Below are 20,508 nucleotides of genomic sequence, written 5' to 3'. Positions count from 1 at the left end.
AATGAACTTTGCCATTATTATTATTTTTTAAAATTTAAAGCAAATATTGGTGGTAGGATCTCAGTGAGGAATGATGAAAACCTAATTAAATTATTCTTCCCTTTTTACTTAGCTTCAATCAAATAGTGATAGCCAAGAGTTGGGCAACTGTGAGAAGGATTTGATATTGTCATTATCATCCTGAGCAAACATTTGCTGAGTACCTACTATGCTCAGGGTATTATGCTTGGTCCATGAAAAATAATGACTGCACAGCAGAATGATGAGTTTCAAATGACTTGAAGCCCCAAAATAGCTGTTGAACTTAGCACCTGGCAGGATGAGTCAGGAAACTGGAAAGATGCCATTGTTTGCAAGGTTCTAGCTCAGAAATTTTGTGAAACTCAAAGGAGAGCATATACATTAAAGTATCAAAAAGTACAGCAAAGAAAGGAGGAGCAGTTAAGTGGCAAAGTGGATAGAGCATCAGCCCTGAAGTCAGGAGGACCTCAGTTCAAGTCTGAACTCAGACACTTAACACTTCCTAGCTTCGTAACCCTGGACAACTTCCCAATTGCCTTAGCAAAAAACCAAAAACCAAAAACCAAAAAACAAAACAGAACAAAAAACCCGCCACCCTGCACTAGAAAAGGCTACTGATATAGATATATAAATATATGTAAAACCAAACTATGCATACTTCTATTTATTAGTTCTTTCTCTGGAGGCAGACAGCATCTGCTTTCATAGGTCCTTTGTAGTTGCTTTGATACTGAATGTTATAAATACTAAGAATAATTTGGATGGTCACAATTGTTCTTCAAACAATATTGCTGTTACTCTATACAGAGTTCTCTTGTTTCTGTTCATTTCACTGTACATTATTTCATGCAAGTTTTTCCATGTTTTTCTAAAATTAACCAGGTGATAATTTCTTACAGCACAGTAGTATACCATCACAATCATACACCAAAACTTGTTTAGACATTCTCCTTAATGTAGTTTTTACTGACTAATCTCCTGGGCAATGGTATATGTCTAGTCCTCCTTGCCTTTGACATGTTAGTTGACATTCCTTTGCTTGCCAAGTCTCAAGCCACCTGGTTAGGTCCTTTTCTTAATCTCCACCAGGTAACTTTTCTGGTGTTACTCATTGTGTGGCATAGCATAGCATATTAATTTCTTTTAAATTATTAAATTAAAAATTACAGTATTATCTCACTCTTTTTTTTTTTGCTGAGGCAATTGGGGTTAAGTGACTTGCCCAGGGTCACACAGCTAGGAAGTGTTAAGTGTCTGAGGTCAAATTTGAACTCGGGTCCTCCTGACTTCAGGGCTCGTTCTCTATCCACTGCACCACCTAGCTGCCCTTCTATTCTTACTTTGTAGTAGAGGCCTTGTGTTGTATCAGAGATAATGTCTCTTGATTCCATCACTACTGAGACCTCATATTTTAAAGATTATACAGTTTTTCTAACAGTGAGTATTTGCTGAGAAATATAACACAGGTTTGCATCCAATAGTGCTCAAGTATGGGCAAGAATATAATTTTTTAAATTGGACTTTTCATGTCTCATTTTTGTAAAATTGTGTTTTTTAGATAAAAGTTATCTGGTAATTTTTAAAAATTAGGTTTAGCAAGATTTTAATTTCTTTAGTTTGCTTGATTAAAACAATGCCATTTGTAGTTAAGTGTTCAATAAATGTTCATCTTGAGGAAATATATCCTAATGGTCATTAGTTATTTTTTAATAATCAAATTCCACTCTTTCAGGTGTTATTATTTTATATGAAGGGACAGTAGTAGAGGATGCAAGAAAATACCCTCTTTGTCTTTTTTTCTCTTAACATGACCTGCAGTTTTGAATGACATCTATGTCGTGGTCTCACTTGGGTGAGGTGGATTTTGTGAGCCAAAGGCCTTCATGCAGCACTCTTTGGTTCATTTCAGGATTTCACAGTAATTGCCTGGAACTGCAAGAACTCCCTCTACAAATCAGCAGCTTGTCATGCTTGCCAGAGCCCTTTCCTTTGTAAAGGAAAGCATCTTATTGTTCTGTATGGAACTTTGTTCTCTCTGGGAAATACTTTATTTACTGTAAGGAACAGAAATTTAGTGGGAATTCTGATATACATGTTGGTATTCTGAGGTGTTTTGGCTATTAGTCTGTATTACATTTTTAAAAAAGAAATTTATCCATTTCTTGAAAGGTCCCTCAGGACTGCTGCCCTTTGTTTGGCTGTTTGAAGCTTAATGACATTGTACATGCAAATAATCAGGAATAATTTCATATGTGTGATTCAGTCTTCTTCTGAAGCTCAATCTCTAATTATCAGTAACATTATAAATGCATCTTTAACCTCCTCTGACTCTTATGAATTATTATAAATTGATACTCTAGAAAGGAACCACTTCCTGCTACATCCTATAATACTTAATGCTTTATTGGTGCTTAATCAACATCAGCAACACCCTTCAGACACAAGGATGATGTCATCTCTACCCTGGAAATGTTCATAATTCTTTAGTTATTGCACCAATTTTTTTATTGCTCCATTAAAAATGCAAGTTTGCTAAAAGACTCTTCATGTAATCATAGAGTTCTATAGTAGGAAAGAGGTCATTTATCCAGGCCTCTTTTTATAATAGATGAGGAAAGGAGGCTGAAAACAGATGAAATGACTTAGTTAAAATTGTACCGATTATTGATAAAGCTCAGAAGAGTAGCAGACTGAGGATTCAGTCTTCTGACTCCAAGTTTAGGGCCAGACACAGTATAGCACAGTGGCTTCCTATATAATGAATTTCAAAGAAGGTAAATTGAAAGGCACCTCAGAAGTCATAATCCATTCTTTACCTGAAGCATGAATTTCCTCTATAATATCAAAAAAAGTACTCATCCTGCCTCAGTCTGAACACTTTGGAAACTCATTACTTTCTGTAACCTGGATCTCAAAGTCCATTTTTATGGGACACTTTTTATTGGTGGAAATTGATTACTCGGTACTCCTCATCTACATCATGGATAGAGTTAGTGAAAACTGGAGAGAAGAGAGCTTTTCATTTTCCCAGCTTTGGGAGAAATAACACTACATTCTGATTTCTTTTCAGACTTTTGACTTCCAGAGCTCTATTTCAAGAAATCATCAATAAAGTTACATGGGTCAAAAGAGTTAATTGTTCCAGTTTTTTATTTGAAAAATGAGAGAATAAATAAGGAGGGAAGAGGAAAAAAAATCTAGACCCCAAACCCCAAAATATCTTGTAAGGTTTAAGTGGTCAAAATGTATATTCCCTGGGCAGGGCCACTGGACTCAGACAATTCTGGAAGAGAGAGTGAAGCTTACATAGTTCAACCTCACTTAAATCCAATTAAAGTGTAAATCAAGACATCACCTTCCTGATGTTATTAGTCTCCTTTGAGAACGAAGAACAAATAATTGCAACACATCCCTGAATAGAGAGAAAGATTGGGAAGCTATGACATATGGAGGTCAAAACTTTGATCATGTCCCTGTTCTTAACTTATTACTTAGAGACTTTGGGCATTTCTCTTTGGTTGAGATCTGAGAAACATCTCCTGATTGAGCTGAGTTGTCTTGCTCCCAATGGGAAAGTTCATTCACTCTATATTATCAGGAATATATTCTCAAAGTATACTTTCTGTTTGCTTTGGAATTGGATAAATGGTTCTATTCACTTTTTGCCAATTGTAGAATTGACAGGATGGGAGTCAAGCCATACATATGTATCCTGAGTCACTCTTTTCCCATTAAGGGGTAGTGATCAAAAGTACAGCTTGAACCTAAAATTTATTTCCCCTCAAATAATAATATTTAAAGGAACAAACATATATTTCTGGTCTAGTACCTCTTTCCTCTGTGGAAAGCAGTGTCTAGCTTGTGGAACCCTCCTTTTCTCTCTAGCTTTTTGTTTCCCTTTCTGCCACTTCTTAGAATTGGACCACTGTAAAAATGAATAACTTACAGTCGCTTATCAACAACATGACCAACTATAATTTTAGGGGATAAAGAACCTCCTTCCTGATAGAAAGGTGATCAACACAATATGCAAAATAAGACACACTTGGGAAATGGCTAATGTGGGAATTGCTTTGATCCACTATGTACATTTGTTTAAAGTGTTCGTTTTTTTTTAATTCGGTGGAGGAAGGAGAACTGCTAGGGAAAGGAAATAACGCTATTTAATTGAAAAAATAAATTGCAATAAGAATGTAGAAAAACTCAAACAGGACAATTTTGAGAGTAATATATGGAATATATTACATATTCTCTTTTTAAAAGTAAAAAGTATGAAATGGAGATTCATGGCTTCATATTCAATCTTATTTTTGTGTTCTGTTGTATATGTGGAAATGTTCATGTTTTGAGTAAAAGTTCATAATAAAAATGAAATTAATTTTTTAAAAAGAAAACTATATTAAAAAAAAGATATATTCTTTTTTACTAGGGATGAAAATGAGCACTTAGTATATGGTTTTCTTAGTCACCCAGCAAGTAAATAAGATACTCTAACATATCTATTCTTAGTATTTTGTCCAGGGAAAGATGAAGTTTCCCTTAAGTACTGGAATGTGCTTGATATTAGCATAAATAAAACAAAGTATCTTCAACTATTTGAAAGATTTTTATTTTCTGGTTACACTCATCTGAATTTCTCCATGATGCTTTAAAAACTTCTTCATTGGAGGCAACAAGGTAGAAACATTTACTAGCTGTAAGACCCTGGGCAAGTCACTTAACCCTGATTATTTCTGGGAGGAGATAAACTCTTCATCCAGAAAGATCCCTCCAGCCCCAGAACTCAGATCTCAGAAGTGCTTTTTTGCCCTTTAGGACCCTCCCTCTGATTGAAGAGTAAAGGATTCATTCCAGAGCTTCATTTTAGTGATAATGCTGGGACAACCATCTCGTCATTTCCTGGCCAAGTTGCACTTCCCTATATCATGTTCCATTCCTAGAATCCTTTTTCAGGATTCCCACTCCTATTTTCAGCTTTCTTTTATGTATTGTATTTGTGCCATTACATTAAAACATAAATATCTTGAAAGTAGAAACTGTTTCTTTTTTGCTTATATTTGTATTCCCAAGTCTTAACACAGTGCCTGGAACATAGTAAGCATTCAATAAATGCTTCATGACTAACTGACTGATAGCAGTTCTCCTTCCTCCACCGAATTAAAACAAACGAACACTTTAAACAAATGTACATAGTGGATCAAAGCAATTCCCACATTAGCCATTTCCCAAGTGTGTCTTATTTTGCATATTGTGTTATTCACCTTTCTATCAGGAAGGAGGTAGCTAGCATTCTTTATCCCCTAAAATTATAGTTGGTCATTTTGTTGATAAGCGACTGTAAGTTATTCATTTTTACAGTGATCCAATTCTAAGAAGTGGAGGTCAGTGCAGGAATTTAGGTGACCCAGGTCAAGAACAATAAAGAGAACCATTTTTCCCCCCAAACTGCTGCAGAGGGCCAATCCTGAATCACAAAAACCCAATAAGGAAAGCAAAAAAGACACTAGCCAGAACAACAACAACAAAAAATATCCTATCTCTAAAGATGTCTAAGAGTTTTAGCCTTGAAATAACTCTATAACAACTGTAAATGTAGAGTCAAAGAAGTAATAGATTTTCTACAAGACTATGAGAATACCTAAAGGAACAGGAAACAAGAGGTTTTCTTTGTTTTTCAGGAGAAGTTAAAAACTCTGGAAGAATTGGAAAGAGAATAGTTGAGTAGAGAAAGTAATAAACCTTACCCAAGGAAGGGGCTGTGTGAATACTAAAATAGACCAAACAAAAATCAATAACTTCATAAGACAGAATTATTAGCACAAAATCAAAAGATTTTCTTAAAAGCAGAAGAAAATGTAATATATCTGATATTAAAAATAATCCAAAAAAATGGGTCAAGGAGAGACAATCATTAATGCCTCCAAAACCATGATAAAAAAGTTTCGACACTACATTTTAAGTAATTATAAATGATAAATATTCAGATTTATTAGAACCAAGAGACAAGGTGAATGAAAAACCGAAAGAACCCCTCTACTCATCTCCTGGAAGAAATCCCTAAAGGAAAAGTGCCAGCTGAAAGTTAGAGTTTCCACATCAAAGAAGCCACTCCTATTTTGTTTTAAACTTCTCCATTTAATTCATACTCAAAGATGGTTCAAGGAATGGACCGGGCATTCTATAAACAAATAAATAAAAAAAAATCAGGATATGAGCAAGGGCAGAGTTGTTTGGAGAAAGCTGAGCTATTAATCACAAAATAGCAAAACAGAGAACTTTTATTTATAGCAAACTGTCGCTAAGCTGCTAATAAAGACCCTTTTCAGAGTTTGCATATTTTCCCTCTGAAAATTGCTTGGCTAGTACAACAAGGAAACGAAAAAGCAACACTGAGATCTTTAGTGCTTCAGGTCATCAGGCAAATATTTCTCGGCACATGTACTCTAATAAATCTGGGACATATTGAATTTAGAGCTGAAAGGAGCCTTAGAATTCACTTAGTTAACCCTCTAATTTTATATGTAATCAGTGGCCCAAGGTCCTTGGAAGGAATGTGGATTCATTCTGAGAGTTTGACCTCAAGAGAATGACCTTCTCTCCTTGACTTGTTGCCCCTACATCAGAATTTTAGACTGGGAAAATCTTTAAAATAAGCATAGGTATAGCTTGTTTGAGGCAGCAAGGTGGTGAGTCCAAATCCAGGCTCTGACAGTTATCTGTGTGATTTTGGGAAAGTCATCTAATTGCTGTTTAACTCAGTTTCCTCATCTACAAAATGGAGTTAATAATAGCACCAATCTCCCAAACTTTTTAGGATCAAATAAGAAAATAATTGCAAAGCACTTTAGAATTAATGCCTGCCATTCTATGGACGTTCATTTGCTTTGGTCCTGTTGGACTCTTCATGAGTTTTTTTTTTAGAGTTTTTTTTTGGGGGGGGGGAGGGGGAAGACCTGAGCAGTTTGTCATTTCTTTCTTCAGTTCATTTTACAGATGAGGAAACTGAGGAAAATAGCTAGTAAGATTTGAACTCAGGTCCTCCTGACTCCATGTCTATTTCTAGATATGATATTATTAATAACCATTATTATTTATTTCCCCATTGAATACTGATCTTGGTGTCAGAAAAACCTGCATTCAGATTGTGCCCCTTACCGTCTTACCTTGGATCTCTTTGTCTCTTTGCTATGTGATCCTGATTTATCTCTTAGTTCCCTGGGTAACATCCTAAAACAATAAGCTGTATAGAAAGTGCCAGTCCTAAATGATAGGGTAATGGAGGGGGGAAGATAATAGGCATTTATTAAGCACCTACTATATAACACTCCTTATGAATATAAGTAGAAGTAGTGAGTAGATTTAAAACATTAGTTCTGGTAGAGAGAGTGCCTGAAGAACTATGGACAGAGATTTGCAATATTTAGTACAGTGAGAAGCAATAAAACACATTTCAAAGAAAAAGAAGAGCAAGAAAACAAACAAACAAAAAATCTGTTTGATGAGCCTTTATCCTAACTGAAGAAAGAAGAAAAATGGAAGGTAAAGGAGAAAGGGAAAGATATAACTAAATTCAGAATTCTAAATAGGAATTTTTTCTTAAATGAATAATGAAAAGAAATAGAAGAAAACAATAGAATGGGAAAAAAAAGACAAAGATCTCTTCAAGAAAATTGGAGATATAGAAGGAATATTTCATGTAAAAATGAGTATGTTAAAAGATAAAAATTGTAGGGACTCAACAAAAGAATTAAGAAGAGATGATAAGAATATCCAGAAGAACTATCCAAGAAAGATCTTAACATCAGTGATAATCATGATGGTGTGGTTACTGATCTAGAGCCATATATCCTAGAGAAGGAAGTCAAGTGGGCCTTAGGAAATACTGCTGACAATAAGACTAGTGGAAATGATGAAATTCCAGCTGAGCTATTTAAAATTCTTAAATATGATGATGTTAAAGCTCTTCATGCAATATGCCAGCAAATTTTGAAAACTCAACAGTGGCCACTGGATTGGAAAAGATGAGTTTATGTCCCAATCCTAAAGAAGGAAAGGCCATTCAAGAAATTCGAAACTGAGTGGATGCCCATCAATTGGGGAATAGCTGAATAAATTATCATATATGAATGTTATAGAATATTATTGTTCTATAAGAAATGATCAGCAGGGTAATTGTAGAGAGACCTGGAAAGATTTACATGAGCTGACGCTATGTAAAATGAGCAGAATCATTAGATCATTGTACACAGCAACAGCAATATTATATGAAGATTGATTCTGATGGATGTGGCTCTTCTCAACAATGAGATGATTGAGGCTAGTTTCAACAATGAAGAAAGCTATCTGTACCCAGAGAGAGTCTGAGTAGGGTCTGAGTGTGGATCACAACATAGCACTTTCATTCCTTTTGTTATGGTATGCTTGCATTTTCCTTTTTGATCTGATTTTTCTTGTGCAGCACCATAGTTGTGGAAATATATATATAGAAGAATTGTATATGTTTAACATATTAAATCACTTGCTGACCTAGGGAGGTAGGGGAATGGGTGGGAAAAATTTAGAACACAAAGCTTTGTAAGGGTGAATGTTGAAAATTATCCATGTATATATTTTGAAAATAAAAAGCTTTAATTAAAAAAAAAAAAGAAGGGTCACACCAAGGAATATTCAACTAGGTAAACAATTGCACTCATTTCACACACTAGCAAGGTTATGATTCTGCAATATGTGAACCAAGAATTACCAGAAGAGCAGGCTGGTTTTTTTTTTTTTTTAAGAAGCAGAGGAACTACAGACCCTATTGCCAACATTCATTGGATTATGGAGAAAGGAAGAGAATTCCGTAAAATATCTATGTCTGCTTCATTGATCACACTAAAGCCTTTGACTTTATGGATCACAACAAAATGTGGCAAGACCTCAAACAGATGAAAGTGCCAGATCACTTTACTTGTCTCCTATGGAACCTGTATGTGGATCAAGAAGCAATAATTAGAATTGAAGATAGAATAAGTGATTGGTTTAAGTCTGGAAAAGGCATGCAACAGGCTTGTATATTGTTATTTTATTTATCTAACTTAAATGCAGAGTACATCATGCAAAATGCCAGGCTGGACGAATCTGGGAGAAATATTTCACCTCCTAGTAAATAATCAATTAATTTTTAATATTGACTGATTTTATCTCCTTGCTGTCCGAGGAATTCTCAAAAGTTTTTTCCAGCATCACAATTCAGTTATGCATCACTCACTTTTTTTTTTTATAGACTAGCTCTTACAGCCATACATTGCTAATGGAAAAACTCAAGGTGATATCTCTGCTTTTTAGTATGTGGTCCAGATTTACTAACTCCTTCTAGGGAGAGAGTATCATAAAATTCATGCAATTGCCATCTAAAATGGTCATTGAACTCAAAAATATAAAATCTGACACTATTTCCATTTCCTTTTTTTCTATTTGCCAGGAACTGATGGGACCAATTGTCAATATCTTAGGTTTTTTTTTTTTTAAATGTCAGCTTTATACCAGTTTTTACCCTTTCTTCTTTCCCTATTATCAAAGAGGCTTCTTAATTTTTCATTTTCTGCCATCAGAATAAAAAAATCTAACACTAATGATAAATTAAATTCTTCTCTATAATTTGCCTTGCTGTTACTTAACCTCCCCCCACCCAAAGATCCCTCCCTTGTCTTCTTCCCTCACCCTTTGCTTCCCCATCTGCATCTCCCCTTTTATTTCTTTATAGATTTTGGAGGATTTTATACTCTTCATGGCATATATGTAGTGTTGCCTATTGAATCCATTACTGATGTGAGAAGGTTTTCAGAATTAGGAGCCCTCCTCCCTCCTCTAATGCCTCTATGTCTATTCTTCCTTCTGTACCTCATTCGTATGACATAATTATTATTTTGAACCTTAACTCCGCCACTCTTTTTTTTTGAGCTTACTCTATTGTTGATGTGAATCTTAAAAATATACTATACCTTTCCCATGTTGTTGAGACCCTGGATATCTTAGAATCAGCCAGAGTCAGAATAAGCAAAAATCTTTATTCCTGGTCTTTTGGTGTCCCCGTCAGGCGATTAGATCTAACAATCTCCATCCCTCCTTCCTCTCTTACCACCGCCAAGAGAATCAATCTCCTCCTCCTATTTCACCCACTGATCTCACTTCCCCTTCTTTGTCCACACCCACCCATTGAGCCAGCACAGAATAATTAAATAGGGTCATCCTCCAAACATGTTAATAGAGAATTGTCCACTTGGTGATTACCCTCAAGTGCTAGATTACCTTGCATCTAGATCAAGTAATCCACTCAGTTCTAGCCCTTTATACCATGTAAAAATAACATAAATAATTTGTCTATGTTTAAGCAATTTGTCCATGATGAATTCCTTAAAATTAATCTTTGATATTGAATCTTATATATTAAATTTTTTATTAAATTCAGATTTGGTTTATAGAAAGTCTTGAAAATCTGCAAGGTCATTGAAGGTTCATTTTTTCTCATTCAGTATTATAGATAATTTTGCTGGATATGATATTTTTGACTGCAGGCCTAGTTCTTTGTATTGCCAGTAAAAATGATTCTCGGACCCGTGGGCTTTTATTGTAGTTGCTGATAAGTCTTGCACAATTCTAATTATAGCATATTTGAATTATTTTTTCTTGTGTCTTAAAAAATTTTCTTTTTAATCTGAGGATTTGGGAATTTGACAGTAACATTTCTGTGTGTTTTCCATAAAGGATCTCTTTGAGGTGGTTAGTGATTGGCGGATTTTTTCTATTTCTACTTTCTCCTCGAGTACTATTACTCCAGGACAATTTTCTTGAATTATTTTCTGCATTATTGCATCAAGGTTCTCTTTCTGGTCACAACTTTCTGGCAGTCTTGTATTTTTTCTTCTTCATCTGATCTCCAGATCTGTTGTTTATTCTTATAAGATGTTTCATATTCTGTTCTATTTTCTCATTCTTTATAATCTGTTTTGTTATTTCTTGGTCTCCCATAACTTCACTGGCTTTCCCTTGCCCAATTCTAATTTTCAAACAATTTTTTTTTATCTTTGAGATTTTGTGCCTCCTTTTCTAGTTGCTTAATTTTTTTCCCCATAATTTTCATGTTTTTCTTGGATGATTTTTAGTTTTAGTTTTTCCTCAATGTCTCTTATTTGATTTTTAAATTCTTTTTTGAATTCTACAAATTCTCTTTGAGTTGGGAGCCACTTCATATCACTCTTTGGGGTGGAAGCTTTTTTCACTAAAGTATCCCCTCTGAAGATGAACACTGGTCTTCCTTGTTCCCATAATAGGTTTCAATGAGGGGGTTCTTTCTTCTTTTTCCCTTTATTTTTTAAAAATGAAGTATTAGTGTAAGCATCTCTAATAGTGGGATGGGGGGTGGTGCCTCAAGCTTCGCTTCAGCTCTCCCCTCTGACCAAGAACCCCAAAACAAGACTTCCATACTCCCGGATTGCCCACAGACATCAGTGTCCCTGCTCGGCTGCCTCAGCACTCACCCAGTCCCCACTTGATGTTTCTGCGAGGCTAGCCCGGAGGTGTTTGCACCTCACCCGGTAATTCAGAGCTCAGAATAATTCTTCACATTTATCAAGTTGTACCAGGAGAACCCGTGTTCTGCCCCAAGTCTTCTTGATTTTTTCACCAGTCTATGTTTGTCTTGAGGCACAAATTTGTTCTATTTGTGGAGGAAATCTGGTGCTCTTGAAATTTACCAATCTACTGTGCCATCTTCCCAGAATCCTTCCCTCTACTTATCTTTTAATACCATAATAATTACCCTTCTAAATCTAAAGATAATTCAACTGAAGGAAATTCTTAAGAATATATATATATAGCATATATATATATATATATTTAATTTTAAAGGCTGAAAGCAAAGAATTAAAATAGAATTTATTCAGGAAAAGATGGAAGAAGCAAAGAGACCATTCAGGGAGTAGGATGCGATTCAGTCACACATTTATTAGGAATGTGTTATGTTTAACTAATATGGTAATAACTTTTGCATGATTGCTCATGTATAAGCAATATTAAACTTACCATCTGGGGGAGGGGTGTAAAGGAGGGAGTGAGAAATTTGGAATTCAAAATAAAAACATAATGTTAAAAATTGTTTTTTTACACATAATTGGGAAAAATAATTTTTTTTTAAAGAACGCATTGTATTAAGGCCTTTTACCAGACACTGGGGAAGTTAGAGGGTCTTCAAAGGTCATGGAATTATGGATTTGTAGACAGAAATATAACATTTGTATGTGCTCATATAAAATATGTATGTCCTCAGGGGTTGTCTAAATGAGGCTCTCAGGTAGTACAAATAGAAATCTGGCCTACATCTCTCTGAATGAGACTTGGTGAGTGCAAAAAAAGAGTGGTTGCTGGGTGTTTGCTCCTTCTCTCTCAAATCTCCAAAAGAGTATTATCCTAGATTTATTTATATTCATTTACCTCCCTTTCCTTAAATATCACTGGTCTAGGGGTAAATAGATTCAGAATAAAATCTACTTCTCATAGTCATTTATTTATTTGTTCGTTCATTTAGTTAATCATTAATTCACTTAGTTGAAGTAACAGGCAATAAATGAAAGAAGCAGAGTTTGAACTCATATTATCAGATTCCAAACCAAGCTCTTTTTTCTCTATATGATGCCATTTTAAAAGGGACTATCATTTTGACATTCATTAGAACAGGTGGTTTTCTTTCCAAGTATGGCTTACATGCATTTTGAAAGTATATTTAAGAGTTACTCTTTAGTTGACGTACCTGGAATGTAATGACAAACTCTTTTAAGGTAATTCCTATAACTGAATATTCCCTAAATATTTAAAGCAACATGATAACTACTAATATTTGTAGTAGCAAAGAAATGGAAACAAAGAATGTGCCCACAGATTAGAGAATAGCTAAACAAATTGCAATTCATTAATGTAATGGAGAATTACACGCTATAAGAGATAATAAATATGAATAATATTGAAAAATATGGAAAGACTTAATTGGAATAATGGAAAATAAAATAAACAAAACCAAGAATAGAATACATACAATGACTACTCTATAAGTGAAAAATATTATGTCCAAACCTATCCCTGAATACTATATATCACATACATTGATAAATCAATCAAAATATTTATTATGTATAACCTAAATCAAATTGGTTTCTTGGGGGGAAGAAGTAAGGGAAGAAGAGAAAAGATTTTATAATCAAAATTTTTATTATTTTTCTTTCTTCCCCCCAATAGTACATTATTTTCCCAAATACATATAAAGATATTTTTCAATATTCACTTTTATAAAACTTGGTGTCCCACATTTTTCTCCCTCTTTCCTATACTCTCCCCTTCCCCAAGAAGGCAAACAATCTTATATAGGTTAAACATGTGCAATTCTTTTAAATACATTTCCATATTTGTCATGTTGTGCAAGAAAAAAAATCAAAACAAAAGCAAAGAACTTTTCTTTCCCTTTTTCTGATTATTATAGGAATAGTTCCTTGGGAAGGAGTGAAAGAGAAGGGGTACATTGGAAGAAGTAATATATAAAAATGAAAATTTTCAATATAGTTTATCTTTAAAAAGATGTATATTATCAGGAAAAATAAAAATTTATAATTATTTTTATTTTCTAGCTTTTAAGTAAGAAATCCTGGAATTTACACTCTTCTCCCCTCCTTCCCCAAATCAGTCCATTTATTCTTCACACTTGTATACAGTTTTGATAATTCTCTCACCTCACATCTTCCTCAGAGTTCCTCAGCATTTCACACCTGCAAATGGAAGCAGCTGCATATTGACTAGAGCTCTAGTAATTATGGGAGTCCTATGCTAATGAAACAGATGCATAGGATTTACTCTTTCTTTTCCTCCTGCCTGTCAAACCCCAATTTTATTTGTTGTGAAAAATAATTCAATTGGACTAATCACCCAGAAATCAGATTATTGAAGTCATGTGTAAATATTTTGTTTTCAACCTCTTAGCACTTAATTGGAAGCTTAATGAAAAGTCCATTTTTTAGTCCTCAGTATCTACTGTGAAACTTTGCAATGATTCTTTTCTTTTGTTCTAGTTATTCCAAAACACAAGTTCCGAACATTTTCTGAGTCATAGAAATCTTTGGTCATTTGGTAGAGCCTATGGATCCCAGGATTTCAAGATAATGAATGTATAAGATTACATAATAATAAAATGTATAACATTACAAAGGAAACCAATTGTATTCAAGTACAACTAACAGAATATTTCTCAAACTGTTCATTGACATCGGATTAAGAACCTCAGTTATAAAATAAGACCCTTGCCTTACATTTTGGGATCTAGTGGTATATTAAATGATTATTATTTACCCTAATGATAGACAAAGTTTGACTCCAAAAGAGTATAATTCCCAATAACTCAAAATCATTCAATTGGGATGGATGGATTGTTCTGGTTGAATCACAAATGATTTTGCTGATTCACCAAAAGCAGTACAAATTCTCTTCCTTGTATCCAGTTACAGAGGTTCCTTCCAGGAGCCATTGTATTGCTCAGGGACAAATTTTTAATTGCAAACTTTGTGTTTTAAAATTCCCATTGAAAATTGTCTCTGAATACATCTGAAGATAAAACTGCAAACTTTTGCTAAATACCAATATAATCATTCTTGGATGCCTCATCCAGGTGTGAAGGTGACCCTGGATTTAGAAGACTATGTCAGCAGAGAATATTCTAAGTTTAAGATTTCTAAAGTCTGCAAAGGTCTTTATATACAAAATACAATATTCTCAAAACAATCTTGTGAAGTAGATATGATTATTATACTTATTTTACAGATGAGGAAATTGAGACACATAGAATTGAAGTGATTTGCCCCAGGTTACACAGTAAGTTTCAAAGATTGGATTTGTAAAGATTGTGTATCAAGGATGATATTTGGACAATATAATCACTTGTTTCCTTCAATGGACTTCTCTCTAGTCAGTGATAATCTGCTTGAATTTATTGGTCAATGGTTAGGTATTCTCACTGCATTATATTCTCCCTATCCTACTGATTCTAAGCCCTGTCATTGTCCAAATTCTGTTTTTCATCTCCAATACTCTTCTCTTTTACTTCTTTTACCTCATTAATTGTACCTCCCAAATGTCCTGCTATACCTTTATCCCACTTTTCCAATGTGCTTTTTGGAATGCTGATATCCTCAACTCCTCTCTTACTGAACATATCTAATATTAAATCTTGTTTCTACTTTCCCATTTTTTGACCCAGCAATATCACTATTATGTCTGTTTCCAGAGTTGATTGGGGAAAAGAAAACCTATATATTTTAAAATGTTTGTAGCAGCTCTCTTTGTGATGGCAAAGAACTGGAAATTGAAGGGATGCCCATCAATTGGGGGATAGCTGAAAAATTATGGTATATGATTGTGATAGGATACTATAGGATGGAATACTATAAAAATTATGAGTTCAATGATTCTAGGAAAATATGGAAAGACACAATTTCCAGGACTGGTTGCTTTGATTCACTGATCATAAACTGGGATTTCATAATACTCTTTATCCCCACTGTCACTTCTAGATTCTCCTGCTGCTTCCGTCCCCTTTGTAGGTTTATTTATTCCAAATTTATCATCTAATTAAAATCTATTAGTTGTTATAGATTGATCCCTAGAACATTCCCTCCTTTCTCAACAACTTTAGTGTCTGGCTCTGGAGGAGAGAGTAAGGTTGGTGACTTTGCATAGCCTTACCTCACTTAAATCCAATTTACTTGCAAGTCAAGACATCACTTTTCTGATGCTATTGGTCTTCCAGAACAAAGGGCAAACCACAACCTGTGAGTACTAGTAGATGCCCTACTGGGGACCCAAATGGCCAGTTCCAGTTGGACAGTTGGTGCTCATAAACTCTTAAATTCCTTTAGCTAATCATAATGTTTTATTATTATTTCTTTCCCACTGACTTTTATTTTTATCTCTGACTTTGGACTCTTATTTCTGTTCTGTATTTTCACTGTGATCTCCAGGCCCTCCAACTCTCACTTCTGTCTCAAGCCATTATCCATACACTAACATACTCCCTTTCTTTCTCCATTTTGACCCATTGGTGAATCAGTTCAATTTTATACTTTCCTCCACACCCTAGCCACTGTATCCTATCATGGTGTGTCAAGTGTTGGATTAATCTCACCATCTGCTGCCTTCATTCTTATTCACAAATTGCTGAAGATAACTAGAAAAAATCATAAAACTATGCTGAATGGGTTTCCTACAATGAATTTTACATAATCTTTTACCCCATTAATTGTACCTCCCAAATGTCCTGCTATACCTTTATCCCTCATCCTTCTTGATCTTGCTGCATATGATACAATTAATGACTCCCTCAATTCTGAATCCTCTTTTTTTCTTCCTCTATTTTATTTCACCTTATGATCTCTTTTGCTCCCATATATTCAATAATCACCTCTATGCAAATGATGCTCAGATCTATTTACTTAACCCTAAATTCTCTACTAACCTTAAGTCTTATATTATCAAATGTCATTTGAATATCTTAAACTTTATGTCCCGTAGATATTTTTAGCTCAATATGTCCAAAACAGAATTCATTATCTTCCCCCAGATCTTTTCATCTTCCCTACTTCCCTATTATTGTCAAGGATACTGCTGCCATCCTGCCAATCAGCCAGGCTCAGAACCTTGACATAGTCCTTAACTCCCTCCTACTTATGCCATGTGTTCAATATGCTGCCATAACTGATTGTTTCTACTTTTATAATGTCCCTGTTTTTTCACTCAATCATTACTCTGGTGCATGCCTTCATCACCTTACACCTGGACTATTGCAGTAGGTTTCTGGGTGGTCTCTTTGATTCACAAAACTATGCTTAATGGTCTCCTACAATGTAAGCTACCGAATTTCAAATGAGCCTTCACTTTTGAATTTTCCCACTCTAGTCCATCCTCCACTCAATTATTAACTTGATCTTCCTAAAGTATCGGCCTTACCATGTCAACTCTTTATTCTACAAACTCCAATGACTCTTTATTACCATTTGGATAAAATATTAAAATTCTCTATTTAGACATTTAGAACTTTTCACAATCCTACCCTTCCTACTTTTCCAATCTTTATATTTATTATTCCCTTCTACATATTCTACAATCCAATAATATTAAGTGATGGTCTTTCTGTTATATGATAATGACTCTTAATTCTATTATTTTCATGGATTGTACCCTGTACCTGCAAAACTTATCCCCTCAACTCCATCTTCTGTCTTCCTTGGCTTCCTTTAAGACTCATCTCATCTTCAACCTTTTGCAAGAAACCTTTTTCTGACTCCTTCTCCTTGTCCCCCACCAAATGCTTCTGAAAATACTTCTCATTTATACTAGATGTATCTTATACATACACACACAGTTATATATTCCTGGCTTTTTGCATGTTCTCTGCTACCTTAGAAAATGAACTGTTTAAAGGTAAAGATCATATTTTTGTCTTTATTTGTGTCCTGAGTACTTAATACTTAATAAGTGCTTAATAAATGCTTGTTGCTTTTAATACTGAAGTCACCATGTATCACTTTCACAAATGGGTCATTTTTAGTGAATATGGCCTGCCTGCAGATTTTGATGTCTTCCACAAAAAATATTCAACAAGAAATGGTAATGATGAAGAAATGACCAGCTAAGAAATATACCTTTTTTTTTTCTTCCTCGAGGCATTCACAAGTATAGGTCTTTTATTTCCCCCTAAAGGGCTTGCAAAATATCTTCTGATTCTGAATCCTAAATTTCACAAATCTGTGATTTAAAAGTAAAATTTTAGCAACAGAATGCATTTTTCCTTTATTTCTTATCTGCTCAGGGAATCAAAGAATGCTAGAGAAGTGCTATCAAACATATGGATGCTCTGTAACAGGTAGCCTCATCTACTTGAACAAAGCCGAAGAAATTATCTGTAATTTCAACAGCCTTTCAGATTTAGAAGATACAATTCTGGTACAGTTGGGCCCAGTAATAGCTTAGAAAATTGTCTGCTTCTGTGTTGCTTTCAAGTTTATTTTTAGCTTCTCTCACACTTTGGGAGTACAGTAAGCTTTTAAATCTCAAAAAAATATATAGAATGAACCATGTAATAGAATTGGCTATTGAACTTTAAGAACAGCTGGTTAAGGTGGAGATAGGGAAAGGAATTCACTCTTCATTGATTATTTTCATTTTTAATTATGATCAGATGAATCCAGTGGCTAATTGTTAAGAACGATTGCCAACTCTCTTTGAGAGGGTTGCCTAGTGCTTCATTTAATGAAAAACACATTCACTCTTGTACCCCCTAACAATTATGAATAAGTAGAGAAGTAGGATTTCACTAGGAGGAAAACATTCAACCACAAAGTATTAGATCTCTCTTTCTAGTTCTATTTTCTCCTTTCCTCTCATAGCTTTCCTTTTCCCCGCTCCTCTTTCTGAGATTCCTTCCTTTTTTGCTCTATGGAGACAGAAAGAAAGAATCATTCATAACTTTGTATTTAAAAATCATTCCTTCATTCATTAAAAATATCTCTTTTAATTTTAAAAGACAATTTATAAATTTAGTTCAAGAAAATATCTTAAGTACTACCAATGTTCATAGTTTATTTATTTACCATATCAGTATTTGTGAAGCAGCTCTTTTACATCCAGAGTTTGTACTAGATACTAGAGGTCCGAATGGTCAGATTAAGGTTCTATCTATTCTAATTGGCACTTGACTAGGAATTCTCTCTCCTCTAATGTTCCTGACAGATAGTTAGTTATCTAGTCTCTATTGGAAGGTTTTGATGATAGTCAACTAACTATCTGTTAAAAAGCCCATTTCTACTTTTTAGAAATTTTCTTTGTTTAGGAAGCTTTCCCATATGTTGAAAAGTAGTATGGTCAAGTCAAGTGAATGCATTTTTTTTTAGGTCTTCACATTTTATTTGATTTACTCTCTATTGTTGTTCATCTTTAATTCTTTCTTTTAATAATAGCTTTTTATTTTTCAAAATACATGCAAAAACACTTTTAACATTCACCCTTGAAAAACCTTGTGTTCCAAATTTTTATCCTTTTTTTTGGAAAGCTTTTTATTTGCAACATTTGCCCTTGCAAAACCTTGTGTTCCAAATTTTTTTATCCCTCCCTTTCCCCACCCCTCCTTTAGATTGCTTATGTTAAATATATGCAATTTTTCTGTATACATTTCCACAATTATCATGCTGTACAAGGAAAATCAGATCAAAAAGAAAAAAATAAGAAAGAAAACAAAAAGCAAGCAAATAATAACAACAATGGTGAAAAAACTATGTTGTGATCCATCCACAGACCTCTCTTTGGGTGCCTCTCCTTCATAAGGCCATTGAAACTGGCCTGAATAACCTTGCTGTTGAAAAGAGACACGTCCATCAGAATTGTTCAACTGTATAATCTTGTTTTTGCTGGTGAACACATTTTTATTAAGAGCTTAATATGTGCTGGGTTGAATAGCTAGGTGGTGCAGTGGGTAGAGTGCTGTGTCTGAAACTGGGAAAATTCATCTTGAGATCAAATTTGGCCTCAGACAATACCTGGGAGACTCTGGTTAAGTCACTTAACTCAGTTTGCCTTAGTTTCCTAATTTGTAAAATGAGCTGGAGAAGGACATGGCAAACTATCACAGTATCTTTTTTTTTTTTTTTTCCCCTGAGGCTGGGGTTAAGTGATTTGCCCAGGGTCACACAGCTAGGAAGTGTCAAGTGTCTGAGACCAGATTTGAACTCCGTCCTCCCGAATTCAAGGCTGGTGCTCTATCCACTGCGCCACCTAGCTGTCCCTATCACAGTATCTTTGCTGAGAAAATCCCAAATGGAATAATGAAGTTATTAAAATTGGAAAAAATGATTCAAAATGTGCCTGGCACTGTGCTAAACACTAAGAATACAAAAAAAGGCAATAAAAGTCCTTGATTTCAAGGAGCTCATGTTATAATGTGAGAAACAACATGCAAACAACATACATGTACACACATATATCTTCATATCTATCTATATTTCCAAGAAATATGTTATTTTGGTGATTGTGTGACATAGTGGAAAGAGCATTGAATAAAAATCCTTCGATTCAAATCCCGCTTTTGCTTCCTAGGTGTTCTTGATGTACTTGGAATAGAATAGTGGTTTTACAAAACCTAGCTCAGATACTTACTGGTTATCTCTTCTTAAGTGCCTTAATTTTCTAGTCTATAAAGTTAAAGAGTTGGATTCAATGACTCCTAAGATTCCTTTAGCTCTAATTCTATGATATTCTAATTAATTTTTTCTATTTTTTTACAATTTAATTAATTTTTTTCTGAACTTAAGAAATAAAACAGGCATTTCTATAACATAGTCAAATAAGAAAAAAGATGATTGTACATGAAACTGCAAATCTATTACATACAAATTGCTATTCCTTACAAATATCTAATGAAGT

Source organism: Sminthopsis crassicaudata, chromosome 3, assembly GCF_048593235.1.
Source record: "Sminthopsis crassicaudata isolate SCR6 chromosome 3, ASM4859323v1, whole genome shotgun sequence".
In the NCBI taxonomy this organism is placed as follows: Eukaryota; Metazoa; Chordata; class Mammalia; order Dasyuromorphia; family Dasyuridae; genus Sminthopsis; species Sminthopsis crassicaudata.
This window is presented reverse-complemented; position numbering follows the sequence as displayed.